The sequence below is a fragment of the Halichoerus grypus genome, chromosome 12 (assembly GCF_964656455.1).
Source record: "Halichoerus grypus chromosome 12, mHalGry1.hap1.1, whole genome shotgun sequence".
NCBI lineage: Eukaryota > Metazoa > Chordata > Mammalia > Carnivora > Phocidae > Halichoerus > Halichoerus grypus.
Window position 1 is genome coordinate 25,606,750 of NC_135723.1, and position 17,719 is coordinate 25,624,468.

The 17,719-nt window shown below is 38.3% G+C and overlaps 1 protein-coding gene across 1 annotated transcript in view; it reads left to right on the top strand.

Moving 5' to 3' along the window:
• Nucleotides 1-6,632: 6,632 nt before the first annotated feature.
• The window catches only part of CD36 (CD36 molecule (CD36 blood group)), a 78,560-nt gene continuing 67,473 nt past the window's right edge, over nt 6,633-17,719 (top strand). Inside the window, exon 1 of the mRNA XM_078060085.1 lies at nt 6,633-6,653. The gene's annotated coding sequence lies outside the window, so the exon portion shown is untranslated. The remainder of the gene's footprint in view (nt 6,654-17,719) is intronic.

Consider the following 17,719-nt stretch of genomic DNA (forward strand, 5'->3'; position numbering starts at 1 on the left):
TAGAGATGTCCCCAGAAGTGGGAGATGCAATTATACCACAGCGAGTCAAGCACAGCAACGTCTCCCAGCTCAAGAGCTGGATCCATGGAGAGCCGGACCCATATCTGGCCACCTGGAGCACTCTAACCATGAAGCAATAACTTAACTTTACTAAACTTCCATTTAAATTTGTTAAGTGATAAATATTAGTTTTATCCCAAAGTTGTTTTTTGTTTGTTTGTTTTTTTAATCACATGAGATAATACAGACATTTGACTAATGTGTAGAGAATTCTCAACAATGCTAACTAAATGTATTAGTAGGATAGAAGTTATGGATAAAAATAGATTTGGGGGTTAACTGCAGAGGTGCTCAATTAAGCCCACAGAGTAGGATATGTTGCCAAGGAAGAGAGGATACAGGAGAAAAAGAAGGGATAGGCCTAGACCTTCGTAGATGCCTACTTTGAGAATGCAGGCAGAGCAAGGGAAACCCAAACATGGATGGGAAAAGGACAGCCAAGAAAATGGGTGTCTGATCTTTACATGAAAAAAAATTATGCAGAAAAAAAGGAATCATTGCAAATCATGATCTAAAGACTAGAGGTCTTAATTCTAGAGCTTTGTTAGAGCCTTCTAATTGACCTCAGGACTGTCCTACTTAATCTTTCCATTTCTCTTAAAGAAAAGAGGAGAGAGCTACAGTGCCCTACACACTGCTTTGCACAATCACACACCAAGAAAGTACTAAGAATTGCCTGATGATTAGCTGATTAGTACGTGATAACATCAAAACAAAATATTATACCCAGAAAATGCTACAACGTGGAAGTAAGAATTATAACAAACCAAGGTTCTGTGTCTGGTTTTAAAAACCAGTGGGACATCTGCTTGGCTGCTACCATAATTGGCTACCAGCCTGCTGTTTTGTTGTGCTGGAAGGAGGACTTTATGTTCTGTGGGTATTATTTGCTCTTGGTCCAGAGGGACCCAAGTTTCCATTAGATTACAAGCTCTAGACACATAGCCACATGTGTGCAAGAGTCTGTGCAAGAGTCTTGCACAATTTCTCCTAGTCACTAAATTTCTTTCCTTTGAGCACTGGGTTCTTTCAGACTTTCTTGATACTTCTGTGAGAACTGACAATCCCCCTGACCTTCTGGTCTCTGAGGTATCACTTGGTGTGTTATGACTCCCCTTGGGGTAGCTTTGAGAAAACTGCCTATGATAACCTAAACAAACAAACAAAGATACATGTCACAATATAACTGTTCACTCCTGTTCACAAGCACTTAATTCCACTCACTCATTCATTTATACCACCTGTCATTCAAGAAATATTTCAGCATCAGTTCTGTGCCAATCACTGAGCTAGATGTCTTCTGTTATCTGAAGAGTAGTGTGCATGTTAGCGTCTAGAATGATTTCTGGAATACTTTCAGTTTAAAGACTTCCTCAATTCTTCTTCCCCTTTCCTCATATACCACAACCACCACCACCACCAAAATCTGTTGAATTTACCTTCTAAATATATTTTTGTAAATCCATATGTTTTTCTTTTTTTCCCCCCATTTTTCCTATATCCATTTTAGGTCAAGCTACCATTCAAGTTAGTAATAGCTGCCTTACTGGTTTTTCCACACCCATTCTTCCATTCTTACCTCTCTTCAATCCCAGCAGCCATGCTGCTATCAGAGTTTGTTTTTCCAGTGTAATTCAGATTTGATCATGTATCTCTCTGGATTAAAATTTTCAAAGGCTCCCCACTGTTCTTAGGATAAATCCCTGCAAGTATTTATGATGTCTGGCTCTTCCCTAACTCTTCTGCACCATCTCTTATTACTCTTCCCTATCCTCTTGTCCAACCATGTTGGGCTTCTGCTCTCTGCTTTCAGTGACTTGAATCTTCTGTGCTCCTTCCTGTCCATGGCAGACTGCTTACAGTTGCTGGCTTCTTACCTTTGAATGCTTTCCAAATTCTTTGCCACTTAAAACCTACTCACTCTTAGGGGCGCCTGGGTGGCTCAGTCGTTAAGCGTCTGCCTTCGGCTCAGGTCATGGTCCCAGGGTCCTGGGATCGAGCCCCGCATCGGGCTCCCTGCTCGGTGGGAAGCCTGCTTCTCCCTCTCCCTCTCCCCCTGCTTGTGTTCCCTCTCTCGCCGTCTCTCTCTCTCTCTGTGAAATAAATGAATAAAATCTTAAAAAAAAAAAAAAAACCTACTCACTCTTAGATATTAGTGTGTCTGTTAATCAATGGTAAATAAAAATGGTAAATAAAAAGCCAAAGTTTGTGCTCCCAAGTATCTTATTGTTTTGTGAAGAGAGCCAGGCATTATTTAAGAAATCATAATATATAATCATAAACTGAGATAAATGGAATAAATTGAAAAGGAATGTTACACTGTGATAAGCTAAGCTGAAAGTTCAGAGAGGCTTCCCTACATATATATAGGCTTCCTTATATAATGTGTATTTATATAGATATATAGATATGTATGGATATATATCCATATCCACACACATGTACATATATAAACAAATGCTTACAATTTATATGCACATATACATATATGATCACATACACATATATAACATATATACATATATATGTATATTAGAGAAACCTCTCTGACCATTCAGCTTAGCTTACCACAATGACATGTTCTTTCATTACTTACCCCAGTTTATTGTAACACATTATGATTTGTTAAATGGTGCTTGTCTTCCTTCAATAAACAATAAGATACTCGAGAACACAAACTCTGGCTCTTAATTAAGCATTTTTCCCCAAAGGAGTAGCACAATCCTGTACACAGAAACAGAATTTCAATGCATCTTGCTGTTGAATTAATAAATGATTAAATGACTACCCATCCAACTCAAAACGCTGCTTTGGGGCTATAATATTTCATGCAAATTCTTGGTAAAGCTTTTATGACTAATGAAGATGACATTGGAAGGGAGATAAAAATAAGGATATGAAATTTAGCAATAATTTGAGGCTTCAAAGACTTAAAAAAAAAGCAAAGAGAACTACTCTGTTAGATTTTTTTAATAGTATAGATTTCCATGTTTCCTCATTACTTTTGAATAACAAACATAGAGCTAGAATTCTCTCCTAGAGTCAGTTTTGAGAATAAATGGTAAGAAAAACTTTACCTGAAGCTGATGTTCAGACTAAAGGCATTTCACACATGTATAGATTTGAAGAGAGCAAGTTAAGAGATGACTAGTAAGCCTTTATCCAAGCTCTCCTGAGGAAAATGCTCCTTATGAAGAAGGTCTTTGAGTGAAATTATTTATTCCATGCAAACAACCAACAGCCAAACAAATAGAAAACCCTGGTAAAGAGGAGTCTACTAATAGAATCTGTTACAAATAAGCCCAAAATTGTCTTTCAGACCCTGAATATACACTTTAAGCAAGCTGATAATAATCCAAGGGCGTTTTCCAAATACGTTTTTCCTAAAAACAGGGTAGCAAGGTTAATGTGTTGAAGTGTCTTGGTGAATATTCTCATTGTTTTCAAGTGTGTACAGCGGTGTAAGCCAAAATTTCCCAACAAGGCTACAAACTATTCCTTCCCTATTATGTTACAGAGCCAAGGATTCAAGAACACTTTACTGTTAACTCTTACACAATGGACAGAAATATAAAATGAGGGACAAATCTTTGATTTAAAATTTGAATTTCTCTGGAGAGAATTTTTTAAGGCATATTATTAGTTTAAAAGTCCTATACGCATTCATCATGGCATGCTTAAGGATGAAGTCCATTCTGTTACCAATACTTGATGAAGGCCACTGCAAGAGGCTGGCTGGATGAAGAAGAAAGATATCTGGAAGAAGAAAGGCACCCTGGGGACATCAGAGACACAGGACTGGGAGGTGTTGGGAAGGACAGAAAATGAGTCCTCTTAACGCCACTGTATTGATGATGTTTTGCATACGTACAGATGAACTGCTTGTTTTGAGAAAAGATTTTCACAATGAAATGGGAAATTCCGTAATAGCATCTTGTGAGGAAGAGTCTATCAACAGCTGGTGAGAGCTGCTATTTACAGCAGGATTATTGGTTCAACTTGAATGCCTTAAAGTTCTGCCATTCAGTGTGCAACAAAAAACAGATGTTTTGGTTTTGTCTGGTTCAAAAATTTAGGCTCATCAACACTTGAAAGATGACTGATTTGTGGGGGTTGGGAGAAGTCCTGGGTTTAACTGACATTCTGTGATGAAATGTTTAATTTTAAAGATAGTTGGTGAAGAAAGTTTCTGATGATTCTCTGGATGAAGGGGGTCAGAGGTCTTGTCCTCATTCATTATCCTAGAGCCATAGTCTTTTTTTAATTTTTATTTTAAGTAGGCTCCAGACCCAATGTGGGGCTTGAACTCATGACCCTGAGATTAAGAGTCACATGCTCTACCAACTGAGCCAGCCAAGTGCCCCTGTAGTCTTTTTTTTTTTTTTTTAACTCAATCTACCACTAGTCTTTCCTCTCTCTCACCACCCACTGCTTATAAATTGGTGCCTAGCAGGGAGTGAACAAGTTAATGACAATGAATAGGTAATTCATGGAAAGGAATTTCAGGATTTCCTATTCTTATTTATAGGACATAATCCATATTCAAAGATAATGGTGCTTAGAGTGTTGGAGACATCCTGTGATATTCATTGTGATTCATAGAAAATATGTGTGATCCTGAGTTCACTGGATTTTTTGTCTTTTCAGTTCTTTGATGAAATATTTTATTAATAAGTTCAAATAATAGACATTTTACACACATGGAAAAATAATTTTTTTGAATGAACAGGGTGACATTGACATTCTATGATAGTTGAACATGGGACCCCCCCACCCCCCTTCTCATGCAAAATCTCCCTGGTATTTGTTCGCTAAGCTCACTGGCTGACCCTCTGCCCTGTGGCTATCCCTCCTCTAGGCCGTTGCCCAATCTCCACCTGCCAGACATGATGTAATGGCTGAGAAGTGGCCATCGGGCTCTGGCAGGTCAAACTCTGCTTATACAAATTCATGAGGACAAGCTGAAAAACATAAATGCAAGAGATGAGAAAGATCTTTGGCTAGAATTGTGCCTTCCAGAGCTATCTTTTCCTTGTGCTAGGGACATAATGCTTCTGGGCATTTCCTGGTGTCATAGCAATACTCCACAGGGACCGTTTCTGTACTTTCTCTAACTTTGTTTTAAACTAAAAAAATTGAAGAAGCCTGGGTATTACTCATAGGTTGGCTAATCTGATACAGAAAAAGCATGGAAGAAACTCATTTTTAACCTGTAACTATCTTGCATGATGGGAAAGAAACATACTTTCAAGTCAAAATTACATGAGATAGACTCTCCTATGAGTCATTTATTAGCCATAGGTCCACTGTCAGTATTTACCCTTTTAAGTTCTAGGTTTTTTTTCTGCAAATGGGACCTAAAAATATTAACTTGATTTGAAAGGATTTTTTTGGAATGGGAAAAGAGAATGAGATTATATGATATCTACTTAGCAAAGTGCCAAGAACATAGTGCTCAAAACATGGGACGTACTATTCAAATACAAAAATACTGGTTTCAGTCATTGGAAAAAAGAACGATTCTCCTTTCTGGATGATAGGTGCTGCTAGTTACAGGCCTGCATCATTTAGAAGGTGGTAACCCAAAATCCATTATTTTTCTCTAATGCCATTCAGTAAAACACATACTATTGACTAAAAGTATTTAGTACCTCAAAATCTAAGGAGAGCAGTGTGACTTTTCTAGTTCCCCGGCTCACTTTGTTCTAATATAAAATTAGAGATTCTTAAATTATGAATCCTAGAAAGTGATTTATTGTTAGAAATTTTGCCATCATATTGTCAGAGTAATAACTTTAATCATAGCTTCTCAGGCCAAAGGTAACCTTATTTATATGTTTACAAATAGTACTAAGCAAAATTCAATTTCAATCCACTACATTATACAACTCTACCAAAAGATTAACTTAAACCAAAGCACATGGCAATGCATGAGGCTTTCTCTCTCACTGAGACAAACAAAACAGGACCAAATTACCCCTCCACCTTAGAAGAGAAAAGATACCAGAAAGTTTACCAAATAGATATTTACATTTATGGACTGACCTGCATAAGTTACTTAAAAAAAAAGTTGAGTAAATAATTCTTAATATTCACTATTATGTTTCTTTTATACTTCAACGAGAAAGGAGACTTTGCCATAACAAATGGTAAATCTGGAGAGAAGCAAATTGATTACTAATGATTATTTGATTTCTCATGTTTCATAAGCACAGAAACTATTTTTTTAAGGGGCATAAAAGGTTTTAATAGGAAAGGGATTAAAGGTTTTATTTTCCTCAACTGAAGCACAAAATGAATGAGATTTTTCAAGTTAACTTTCATTCCATCTGGCTCAGGTGTCAGGGATCTATATTTATCTCGTGTTAGGCATGAGCCTAAAGTGCTGGAAGGCTCAGGATGTCAATGGCTTTCAGATGTCAGGATAACCTTAAAGACAGATGAATGGTCAAGACCCCGTGCCTCATTTTTGAGTCCTCAGCTGCTGTGCTGTGGAAATCATGTGTTTATTTTCTGCGTCTCCTCCTACAACAGTGTCTCTGAAGCCAGACTTCTGATCCTACATCTAGGCAAGCAAGCTCCTCCAGAAGTTGGTGAGCAAAATTATTTTTACTTAGGGGTGTGGCTATAAGTGTCTTTGTTGTGGATGGGCTATCATCTAGTAAATATTAATAACTATTATTTTTGACTCTTTAGGAAGATCATATTATCTGTTGTAATAATTTAGTCTAGGATGCTTCTTTTAACATTTGTAAGCTTTCAACTAAATAGACACTAAATGACACTTAATTGTAACATTTCCACTAGTCTCCAAATTCATCCTATGATATTTCCATTTGCACATTTTCATGGCTTTGACTTGGAAAGTATCAGAAAACGTAAATTTCTTATTTCAAAAATGATAATTTTACTGGAAATCTTATTCCTTCAGATTCTCTAAGTTGATATGGCTTGTCCCAATCTACTCTGAGTTATCTTATTTTAATTTCTGTATACCTTCTTCTAGGCTTTAAAAAATACTATTCTTGTGAAAAGGACACTCTAAAAATCTGGCCAATTAAATTTTTCTCTGCCAAATTGGAAAAACTTTTATTTTTTTTAAATGAGACTAGAGGTTGAATGACCTTTGTTCATGGGACTCTGAAAATGTTTTTTGACACACTGTCAAGACTAACAAGTATATTTAAGAAATAATTTAAAAGATCCAATCCTTTTAATAAGCTGACTCTTAGAAGGAAAAAAATAAAAAAAAATCTTTCCATATATATACTTACTGATCACTGGTGATCATACAAATTGTGCTGACTGTGGGCACCAGATATCTTATTTTGGAGGGAGGGGGTTTTGTCACATAGCAGAACTTTGTTACCTGGGTTGTTTCATAGTATGTCTGTATGAGCTCAGAGAACACTGCAGAGAATGATAGAGGAGTGACTTACGCAGAAAGGAAACTTAAGGACATACTTAGCTTACAGACAAAACCAGGTGCTGATTTAAAAACAGTCCCTTCTGACACCCCATGCTGTTTTATAAAGTCTCAAAAGGAACTGGGTAGAATTTACCTTTAAAGAAGATCACTTCCTTTTATTCTTTGGAGAAATGGTTGCTTGGAGCTGTGCTGAATTCTGGGGAGAGCATTTTGGGCTGATGCTTACAAAAGTGTTAACTTCTTGTTCACTCCCTGAGTGAGAACTCACAACTCAGGTGGGACGTGGATCAGATGAAGAGAAATAGGCAACCTGTCCTGTTCTCAGGTACACCTGACTAAATAATGAAAGTGGGATTTGTAGGGCAATACATGAGACTCCTGTAATCCTGACAAGGAAAGGAGAAATGTTTTCAAATGATGTACAACGCAAACAATTAATTATTTGGAATCCGATCCTTTTGTAAAGGACAATGACAACTTTGCTGCTAACCGTTCTGAGAGTTTGAGAAAGAAAGCAAACACTTGAGGATAATAAAACAATTTTCACCTGGGAAAAGGTAAGCTCTTGAACTCCGAAGAATCACTGTCAGGCAAAAGTGGGAGGAAAATAAAAGGTGGGGCGGGGGGCCATAACGTGGCTAACAAATCAGTGGTAAAGACCATATAAGACTGCAGAGTAGGTCAGTAAATGGACAAATATGTTTTTCTTAGAGTGAAGATATACATAATAATCTACTGATGATGATGTGACTATGGCTAATTTTGCTTTTAGCACAAATGGCTAATTAAGATTACTCATTAAAGAATTTAATATTCTTAGTATTTATAAACGAAGCTTCATAGAATTCTGAAATTCAAAAGAAATGCTTTAAAATGAATGACAAGGGAAAATGTCTTTTATTGGCCCGTTGTTTATGTTTTTTGATTGCTCTTTGGATGAAACTGCAAAGTGTATCACCACTTTCCTGCAGCCTAAAAGAAGTGGTCTCAAGTGAGGAAGGGGGAGGTGACTGCAGGTGAAGTGACCCTGTGTTTTCTTCGGGTTCCTGGAATCTTAAATTCTGCTGGGTTGAGTGATTCTCTCCATCATAAACAATGAGCTGTTTGTCAGGAAAAAGGAAACAGACTTAAACTAGCATAAGTGCACAGAGAATATAAAAAGAAACATAGATTTATAAATAATTAGTGTTACTGTTTGTTGTATTGTAGCAAAGTGCAGAAGCTGACTAAGCCACTAAAAATTTTTTTCTTTTACAAAAGGCAGTGAGTATACCACTGGTTTCCCAATGAACTTTCTAGCCATTTCTTTATGAAGGTTGGTAAGGTGGATTCCGTTTTGTGTCTTCTGACGAATTTAACTGTGCGGAAATTGAGTAACACTTTAAAGAAGGTGCTTGGTGGTACATTGTTAAATTGTTTAAAATGTTTTGAAATATACTTGGAGACCTTTGTCACACAAACACTATCATCTGAAAGAGGAAATGACAGAAAATTGGCAAGCATTATTGAGGGGCATAGCAAACAGCTTGGCTATATTCATTAAGGAGTCCAGAGTGTCCCCAAATAGAAAAGCATTGTTCTTCGTTCAGTGCTCGTGAAGTTTAAAAGTGGAATAAGAACAGTGCTTTAAAACACAATTAGTTTCATCTCTTAATGTTGTTTTTCTCATTAAATCTTCCAAATATAAATGTTCTATTCCTCCCACTTTGATTTTTAGGAAATCAAAAAGGATATTAGTAGTCACGTCATAGTTTTAAAAAATTAAGAGCACAGTCTAAGCAAAATTCATGTGGAGCCTCATCTTGTCCTATTCTGGAATTTCATTATTACTCTATTTGAAATGTAACAGATGCCATTGTAAAGTGTCCTTCTTCCATCTCAATCTAGGAAGTTTTAGAAATGAAGTAATCGAAGTTAATTTATTCAGGACAGTGGTTTCATAGCATGGACCCTTAACACAGTATCTTCTTAGAGCACCCGTAAATTTGCAGTAAGTGAGAGGGATCTTTTCAACAAGTATTCTTACTTTAAGAGTGAACCCTAAAACAGCAAACCCAATGGAATCAACTACTCTGAATCACTTATTCATTGATGCATTTGTTAAAATATACATATGAGCATTTACTATGGGTCAGACACTGTTGTAGGCTCTAAACAACATGATTAACCATATGGTGCTGGACGTTTGTAAGGATCCAGAATCTTTTTTTCAGGTGCTTGTGCCTTTTTTTTTTTTTTCCAGGTGCTTGTTCTAAATCTTGTTTATATGGAATGAAACCTTTTGATGAAAGTTTAAAAAAACCTGTTAACTTAGTAAATGATAAAGACGTAGGATGATTTTGTGGACACTTTCCCCACCATGCACACAAACAGACCCCTTAATGAACCATCCATCTCCTGAAGAAGATAGGCTGGATGGGTGACTGTTAAATTGACAGAACTAGAAAGAAGATACTGGGCAGAATTGCTTCCTTTGACCGCTCTTAACTTCTTGTCATTGCCCCTACAAATGAGCATTGCATTCTTAAAATGCTAAGTAACTAACAGAAAGCACATGGAAACCCCTCCGGAATATGATCACATAACTGAGTGCGCACTCTCAGCCTGGGGTTTAATAGCTCCTTAGGGTTACTTTTTGTTGAACTGTTTCGTCTGAAATGGAGAACCAACACTCATCTAAATCTTAGCTTGGTCTCTTGGAGGGGAAGGGAAAGACGTCTAGTTTCTATGGAGACTTCTAGTTTCTAGGAGCTGCCTCCTTTTCAGAGCCGCTTGGTCAAAAGTTAGATCTCAGCAGACATGTGGAGGGGCAATTACAGGGCAGGAGGACACAAGCGGTGATAAGTGCAATGAAGGGAGATAAGACTTTCACTGTGCCCTCAGAGTTGGCCCTTTGCCTGGGCTGCCGACTCCATGGAGGCAGGGGTCATTTGTAACTGAGCATCAGCACTGCCCAGTGTCTGACATAGTAAGCACTCAGTAGCTAGATTTTACTCATTTATTCAAAAGTATTATGTCTAAATCTTTCCTAACCCAAAATGTTCACCTTCCACTAAGCGCTCTAAAATTTTCAGAAGTTTTAATCATTTAAACATTTAAATGCATCTCTTAGGCTTAGTGCTCTTTAAAAAAATATCCAACTTACTACAAATCTCTACCATAAAGCGATAGATCTGTGCAGTGTTTTGTGTGCGAAATCCTTAGGTAGGCAGTTTCATGGAACATTACAACGACGAGCACCACCCTGCCCTTCCCAGCGTGCCTGGGGGTTTGTTTTTGTTATTTTGTCATACAGGATAGATCATCTATTAAAAATTTAATTATAAAATGTAATACACAAATATTCTGTAATTCACATAACACTAAGTGTGTAAACTCACACTGATGATCTCCCGTGGGTCAAGTCCATGAAGCTCATTTATTTCACCGAATATCACTGATTTCTTAGTCATCCCTCCACCCCCGTCTGTGTGCTTGCTTCTGCTTTCAGTCTCTGAGATGTCTTTACTACATGTGCCAAGTTTTGGACAAAGCTGGAGAAAAACTCCTAGATCTGTCTGTTCTGTTCTACTCAGGGTCCAATGGTAATCTTCAAGATTTGTTAAGCTGGCCCCAGGCATAGATCATGATTTCTCCACTTCTCACACGCTTAATGGGAAACCACAGCAAGTAGAGTAGCTGTTGTTTGCTAGCCTAGTCACGCAGAACCCCAGAATCCTCCCCGGGGCGGGGGAAGGAATGGCCAGCTGGTGGCAGAGGCACGGTTATCATCTGTTGTCTTCCTCAGTTCCCTGGTCAGGCTTCCTCCGTGACCACATTGAGAGTGTCTTGCAAAGTTTCTTCCTTCAGTTTTCCAAACCTCTGTATTGCATCCTTATCCTGCACTCCTATTATGATAATTCAGTGACGTTTTATGTTTTACCCGATGAAGTCAGGAAAAAAAAAAAAAAAAGGATTAGGCAAGGAAAAAGGTAAATCCTGGTACTAAGAGGCGAACTTCAGGAAGCTTACTGTGATTATGCCCATTATCTTCTCTACCCCATTAATATTCCTCTTAAGTAATAGAGATGCCATTTTGTTTTTCTCTCTCAAATCTCCCACGCAGAACTTCTGTACATAGTAACCGCAAGAACATTTCTGAAGTTGAAATTCTGTAGAATAAATAAAAGCAACTGAAACTCACTGAATGGTCTTTTGTGAAAAGAAAACGACTTACTAATTATTTACCATGGCAGAGCGACAGCTATGAAGCTTGGCTTTTTTCTGAGGTTTAAAGCTAGAAGTTGACGTTCGGCAGCCTCCCAATGTTCACATTTGTTCACAGCAAAAGCTGCAAACATTAGAAGTGGGAAGCGTTCTTCGCATACTCTTAAACCAAGGTCCACTGATTTTTACAAGTGAGGACTCCGAGGCCCACAGAAGCTAAAGGAGCTTTTTATGCCGTTGCCCTAATAGACATTGAAGTGACGGTCCCGTTTCCTTGTGAATCTTCAGTGTTTTTAGGGCCCCCTTCCCCATCAACACTTACTAAGTAACCTTATCAGTTTTTTCATTTCACCAATAATCTATATGTTCAAGAGCACCCAAATCTCTATCTTATGGCCCCCAGTGCCTGCCGGTCAAGGTCTCGATGTGGACGCTTTGTATCTTATGTTGATAGTATCTGATCCCTTTAAAAACATAATTTTGTCTTCTGTTTCATGATGTACATTTTATGTTCAAAATTAAACTGAAAGCATCCCAAGATAAGTGTGTCACTTACTATGGCTAGATCCTAGTATTGAGTAAAATGTATGTACATACATAGACTCTGCAAACACTTTTTTTTAATTTTATTATGTTAGTCCCCATACATTACATCATTAATTTTTGATGTAGTGTTCCATGATTCATTGTTTGCGTATAATACCCAGTGCTCCATGCAGAACGTGCCCTCTTTAATACCCATCACCAGGCTAACCCACACCCCCACCCCCCTCCTCTCTAGAACCCTCAGTTTGTTTCTCAGAGTCCATCGTCTCTCATGGTTCGTCTCCCCCTCCGATTTCCCCCCCTTCATTCTTCCTCTCCTGCTATCTTCTTCTTCTTCTTTTTTTTTTAACATATAGTGTTATATGTTATTTGTTTGTTATATTATTTGTTTCAGAGGTACAGGTCTGTGATTCATCAGTCTTACACAATTCACAGCGCTCACCATAGCACATACCTTCCCCAATGTCTATCACCCAGCCACCCCATCCCTCCCACCCCCCACAACACTTTTTAAACAAATGAATAAGTTAAATAAGTAATTATATCCTGCCAGTGAAACTAGAAATTATAACCACTCGGATAATAATGATGTAAAATGATTAGTATTTAACGAGAGGCATTGTAAACCATTGGCAGAAATACCCTCTCTGTAGTCAGACTGAAAAGGTTTGAAATTTGGGTCTGTCACTTCCCAGCTCTGTGACCCTGGCAAAGTTGGTAAACCTCTCTGTGCTTCACTCATAAAATGGGGATAATCGATTGCTCAAAGTCAGCAAGTTACTGCACATAAGATACTTACACAAGTGACTTCTACGTGATAAGTGCTTAGAAGAATTAACTGTTATTTCTCACAATAATTTAGACATGGGTAGTGTTATCCTCATTTTAAGAATGAGTAAATAGAGATTAAGAACCTGGCCCAGGATCTTGCAGCTAGTTTGGTGAAAATGGCATAGACCCAACCTCTTCCCATGCCCACATCTAGTCCTATTATTTTCTCTCCATTCTTTTCTTTCATCTTGTTCCTAGAGCCTGAAACGTAGGACTCTTTCTTGATTTTTTTTTTTTTTTTTTTTGGCCTCTACCTACCTAATTATTCAGCAAGGCTGAGCTATTCCTGCTACCTTCTAAATATCTCCCCATCTCTACTAAATATTTCTGAAATCTTTCTCAACTGCTTCCTCCCCAGCCACTGCTTTAATTCAGACCATGTAATTTTCTGCCTGGGTTATTTCAAAAGATTTCCTCTGGCTTTCTATCCAATCTATTCTCCACATCGTGCCAAAGCCATCTTCCTAAACCTAAATTTTATTATGTATGCCTTCCCTAAAATCCTTGAGTAGCTCTAAATTGCTTTCAAGAGAAATTCCTGAGAGAAGGAATTCCTAGGTATTCAGGCCCACATCTCAGCCTGGTGCGGGTTTTATTAGGGCTTCATGTTGTCATTTGGGTCCCTCTAGCATCTTGTCTTTTCTTTCCAAAGTCCATACCATGTACTAAAGCCTTCTCAAAATAGCTATATTTCCTCAGCATGTGTTTCTTTTTTTAAAGATTTATTTATTGTTTTAGAGAGAGAGAGAGCACGGAGTAAAGGGGCAGAGAGGGAGACTCTCAAGCAGACTCTCTGCTGAGTGCGGAGCCCAACGGGAGATGGCGGTTGGGGGGTGGGGCAGGCGCTCGATCTCATGACCTGAGTGGAATCAAGAGTCAGAGGCTTAACAGACAGAGCCACCCAGCCACCACGTCAGTGTGTGTTTTCTTATGTATGTACATACACACACACGTATTTGGGGAGAAATGTCTTTGCTCCCTTTATCCTCTCCCACTTTCTTCACCTGGACCTGTATTGTATAACTCTCAAGTAAGATAACACACTTGCACCAAAATGTCCTTCATCACCCTTCCCCAATCCACCATTCTTCTCCCAACCTGGGTGTAGATGTCACAATGTATCCTAATTGTCTGTTTACAAATTTATCTTCCTAGCCATGCTGTGAGCTCCTTGAGGGGAAATACCAGCTTTTTGTTTTGTTCATTCTCCCATTTTATCCCAATTAGAAGTCCAGACTAAGAATACCTTAGGAATTTATTTTACTCTTGCAAAGGCTACAGAAACATTTGCCAGTGTCACTGGAGAAATAAAAGTCTAAGTGAAAAACAAAGTTAATGATTTAGACTATGGTAGGAAAGTGCTTCAAAATTAATCTGGAATTTTCAAGAATGAGGAAGAGTTTGATAGGGAAAGTGATCCAGTATTAGAACCTGTAAAAATAACTGCAAAAAGGCTGAGCAAGAATTTTCATATCTCCTGGGCTGTGCTATGGTGGTAAAGGGAGCCCGATCAGAGCTTGGTTCAGGTTGCAGGCATGACTTGCTAAGTAGGCAAAGGGTTGCTTGCTAAGTAGGCAAAGGGTTAAGGGCAAGATAAGATTAGGGAAGGACAGCACTATGATGGCCGAGCCAAACTCAGAGTCTGATGTCGTTTTAAATCCTTCCTTCTTTTGGAAAACAAGGACTAGCAAGTGAGTGTTGGAAACTAGAGAGTGAGAAGTATTATCTCCTAGCACTCCACTCATTTAACAGCTGTTTAAATCAGACTAGATTTAGCACGGCAGTTCTCAACAAAATTGGTGTGCATGTGAATAACCAAAAATATTTAACTCGGTTCTCATAATGCCTGCTTTTAAAGAAATCTGTTGTTACATTGCTGTTGTAATTAGCTTCATCATCACCATCATCATGATCGCTCTTACTGTTTTCTTAATCTCGGCTCACACCCTATACTTCCCATCTTACTGGTTACCATGAAAATTTAATCCCTTTAAATACAGACTTTATCTTAATACCTTTTAAGAAGTTGTTTAAAATCAACCTACCATTATCTTGATAGCCCTTTACTGGGAGGATCATTAGTTTTCTAATTATATGGTGCTATTTCTATGTTTTGTAGATATTAGAATTGTATAATATTGTCAACATAGCGGCTGAGACTCCTTCCCCTTAGTGGGATTTTGGTGATAAAGACTTAACATACTCCTCTAGCTTCTCTTGAAGCAGGACTATAAAGCTCTTCAGTGCTCAGTGTCCTTCAGCTCTTGATGTGTCTGTCCTCCCCGAGCCCTGGCTTGTGTTCCTATCTTGGCATATTCTTTTATTCTGTGTTTGACACAGCTGCTCTAACCTCCAAATCTTTGTTTAATGCCGTTTGGCATGACCATAATCATCTCTCTTGTTCCTCATCACTACGGCATCTTCTAATTTTCCTTCCTTAAAGTTCCATTTAGTCTTCTACAACATTCTGGGGGATTGTGGCACCAAATACGTCCGAGCCTCCTGACAACAGTGGCATGAAGAGGCAAGCTTTCGAGATACTTTATAATTGTCAATGTTCTTTAGCCAAAGACGAGCAGGAACACACCTGCAGTTGAACAAGCTGAGCTGATTACTCATGGCAAAGAAGGCAAAGTGTACCACAGGGAACCAAGGATGACTCAGAAAGGTATTGGAAAGAATCTCTCATAGAATTTGGACTTTGATTGGGTGATTGGGTGGCAGGGGCATGGGGAGAGGGTAAGGAAACAGCTTTGCTCTGAACTGGATGCTGTAGGGAAGCAGGGTAATTTTGCAACTGGGTGTCTAATAAATCTTATCTAGGAGGAGGCAAGATGAGACTGGCTGAGGCTGCAGCTGACCCAGAAGCAGTAATGATCCTTATTATCTGGGAAAGTGGGTTGTGCCTTATCTTAGTATTCCTAATTGGTCTATTTTTTTAAAGATTTTATTTATTTGAGAGAGAGAGAGAGAACACAAACAGGGAGGAGGGGCAGAGGGCGAGGGAAAAGCAGACTCCCTGCTGAGCAGGGAGCACAATGTAGGCCTGGATCCCAGGACCCTGGGATCATGACCTGAGCCAAATACAGGCACTTAACCGACTGAGCCACCGAGGCACCCCGATAATTGGTCTATGTTTAGACACAATTACAGAGCGTTTTGTTTTTGTCGTGACCCATCATGATCATACAGTGGCCGTGTCTAAGGTCGATATTCTGTGAAATTGTTCATGTTTGACAAACCGATACCAAGTCTTGGCTGCGAGTACCAGGCCAGCGTCCAGAGACAAGACCTACCACGTAGCAGCTGGACAGGTCCCGGACATCAGGGGCAATTTTCTCTTTCTCAGGACAAAATTGTTATTTCAGTAACGAAACCTACTTCTGTGAAATCCACTTTCCACTACTTTGGTGATAAGATTCTAATAGAGTTTCTTTGTAATTTCCTCCCTAAGCCCAAAGGTATGGTCAATGCACGGAGTATTTTAATACAAGATTTCATTTATTTTATGCTAGTATTTTGATGGTCAGTACTGCAAGAGATCAATCTTTGTATAACTATAATGTGCACTGGTTTAGGGAATTGATTCATTTCTTTGCATTTATACTATAAAAACAAATTTGTTATAGAAATGAAAAAATATACCATTGACAGATGTGAAGTAAATGGAGTGAAATCTTAATTTCACTTAGTGAAAGTTTCTTGTGGAGAAATTAGGGGGTCTTTCCACTTAGTACTAAGGAAAGAGCTTAATCAGAGATTGTAGAATCTCGGAGTTGAGAATTAACTATAAATCAAAGTATTTCTAATAGATCTAAATTGAACTTAATGTGGTTAAAAATAAAGATGCCAAATTTCTCCTTAGATATTCTAGATTCCTCCTAAAATAAATGGGATAATCTTTCTTTTTCTTTCACATAATAGACTAATTTTGCTTAAAAGAACATCTAGTAAGTGATTCAGTTTCATGATTGAATAATATTCAATATTTTAGTAATGTGTGGATTTAAAATGATTAGAAACATTGACAAGTGCCACATGCTTATAATTTGCTTTAGAGCTTGTTATAGGTCTGTACAGGAGGTTTTGTGGGTTGGGATGGGACACAGGTGGTGGGGGCGGTGGGGAGAAGATAAGGCTACAAATTAAACTTGATTCCATAAGTCACATATGGAAACAATACTTTCCACGATGTAATATTTAAGACACTTGGAATATTGTTAAATATACCACTCTTTTTTTTTTTATTTTATTATGTTATGTTAATCACCATACATTACATCATTAGTTTTTGATGTAGTGTTCCATGATTCACTGTTTGCGTATAACACCCAGTGCTCCATGCAGAACGTGCCCTCTTTAATACCCATCACCAGGCTAACCCATCCTCCCACCACTCTCCTCTCTAGAACCCTCAGTTTGTTTCTCAGAGTCCATAGTCTCTCATGGTTCATCCTCCCCTCTGATTGCCCCCCCCTTCATTTTTCCCTTCCTGCTATCTTCTAAAATCCAAAGGCAACTAGGACTTAAGTCTTTTTAAGATTTAAGGCTTAAAGTCTTTTTAAAGATTACAGATGTCTGTCACCAGCCTAGGTGATGTGGGTTTATTCAAGTCTTGTACAACCAATGGCAGCACTTCGGATCCTG